Genomic DNA, 2445 nt, shown 5'->3' with positions numbered 1-2445 from the left:
TTCTAAGACGTTCCCAGCTGATGTTGATGCTGCTGATATAGGCATCACACGTTGAGATTGGGATTCTGGGACACTATCAAGCTGATGTGTCACTATCAGTGCAAATCCAGACCAATTTGCCTCCTCCATCTTGCTTAAGGGTGTTATTCTCTTCCCTTCTCTATCATTGTCAACTGTACACATGCTGGTACTCTGTAACCTACGTTATTGGGACACAGAGATCCAAGGACTCCATAACTCCTTTGAGTGTCCCATCTCTAATGAAATCACGCACTCTTCCACCCTTAGATACTCACTTCCACACCCAGAGCCTGTTTTCACCCAAAATTCTCCTGCTTGCAAATCAGTAACTCAGAAACACCACATTCCCACCACACATTTCCACATTTCTAGTTTTTACACAAAGAACTCTACTGTATATAACCCTTCTTTAAGAAAATAGATTACTCCAGTTAGAGTATCTTAACAAGGCTCTCTTCCTTCTCTCTTCCTACTCCTCCCTATTAATCTTGGATTCTGTGGTCCATCATTTCAATAACCCACTCACCACGCTCCCTAATTCTTTAATCTCCTCATATCTGCCCTGCAAGCCTCTGACTTTGGATGATTCCAAATACCTGCCAGGCCATGTTGACACCTGCACTGAGGATCACCGCTGAAGAGAGAGCACACGAGGAGCCTGGGGGTCCCAACAGAGAATCAACAGCAACCAATGGGCCTCCATGCATTCTCTAACGCTTCCTGAATGCTCTGTTAATTTCTTTCCATTTCCTGAGTTCCATACAACTATTTTCTCTTGACCTACTTCATATCTCACAGACAAATTGTTAACCACCACACAAGAACTATTTCACACTCTAGTCATCAGATCTAGAAATTTTCCGCATAAGCAATTCATTTATCACACCATTTCTGTTGTTTTATACAGATATATTTCTTTCTTAGCTAAAACCATTCTGATTTTCATCTCATCTTTCCATTTCAATGACCTTATGCTTTCAATATTCGCAGTACTTTCAATCACCTCCCTACTGGGATCATGCCTCATGTTTCAAATATGCACAAATCTCTACCATCTACAAACCAATCCCTCATCCATTGTTCCTAATGCCCCTCACCCTCGATGTCCTCCCTCTCCTCCTCCTGCCAGGGACTCATTGTGAAAAGTTCACTTACATCCCAATGCCTCTGTTTCCACACTGGCAACCGATCCCATGTCCCCATTCTGTGGATGCTTCTCTTGCTAAGCTCACAGGTCACGGCTCTTACTATTCCAATGTGGCCTTTTCATTATTTGTCTGACATGTCCTGCAGTAGCATGTGACTTTGTGGCCTTCAAGTTCCTTTAGAAAGCTCATTTGTCCTTGGGATCCACCAGTGCTACACTGTCCTTCTCCTGCTCCAAACTTCCTGAGTCACTTGTTGGCTTCTCTTTATAACCAACCCACAATGCCTGATGCTTCCCAGAAGTCAGCCCTGCTCTGACATCTGCTGTCCACCTGCACCCTCCTACTAGGCAATCATATCCATTTCCCTGGCTTCAAATACCACTAATGAGCTAAAAATGTTCAAAGAATCAGCACAGATCTGACTCTGCCCCCCAGACCCAAATATGTACCTGCCCACTCAGCCCATCAGTGATGACTCGACTCACAGTGTCCAGGTTCCAAATTGAAAAAAACACTTTCCCAAATAATTCACTTCTCTCTCAGTGTTCCCAAATTCACTTGTTTGTGCTAATATCCTGTCTGTCCCTGAGTGTCATTCTGGACACTCTGCCACCCCACATTCATATCAATGACCCATCCATCCACCCTCCTGAATCCTCCTACAGATTCTTCACTTTTGAATCATTTCTAATCACCTTTCAGAAATGACACAAAATACCATTCCCACACAGTGAACTCTCCTGCTCTAGCAACCTAAATTACAAAACTCCATTTTTCCTCTTTGTTGATATTTTGTTCTATTTTACTTATATGTGCATCATCTCTTTCTTTCAATATTCAGTTCTCACTAAATGGGATACTCCATATAGACATGACTAATGTAGATTTTCTAGATGTTTCCCTCAACAGTGTTCTCATATGGCTTGGCACACAAAAAGAGCTCGTATATTATATGTGTCTATCTACCTACCTACCTACCTAACTACCTACCTACCTATCTAATTCAAATACTAAAAGTTCACTTCCTGAAATATTTTAAACCCATCCACTTAACTACATTTATGCAAAGATATCAAGTTTTTCTGGTATACTGCAATAAATTGGCAATTACAGCTTAAGATTTCCAAATCCTCTCTCCCTGTAATCAGCCTAAGAGATTCTACTTACAGTGATCTGTTTAAAATGTAAAACTGATCAGTTCACCTTACCTTTTAAATCCTCAATTTCTGTCTTCAGCAGATATTTTTCCTGTTGTCCTATCATAATTATTAATACT

The sequence above is a fragment of the Diceros bicornis genome, unplaced genomic scaffold, assembly GCF_020826845.1.
Source record: "Diceros bicornis minor isolate mBicDic1 unplaced genomic scaffold, mDicBic1.mat.cur scaffold_241_ctg1, whole genome shotgun sequence".
In the NCBI taxonomy this organism is placed as follows: domain Eukaryota; kingdom Metazoa; phylum Chordata; class Mammalia; order Perissodactyla; family Rhinocerotidae; genus Diceros; species Diceros bicornis.
The sequence above is the reverse complement of the archived record's forward strand: the minus strand, read 5'-3'. Positions refer to the sequence as shown.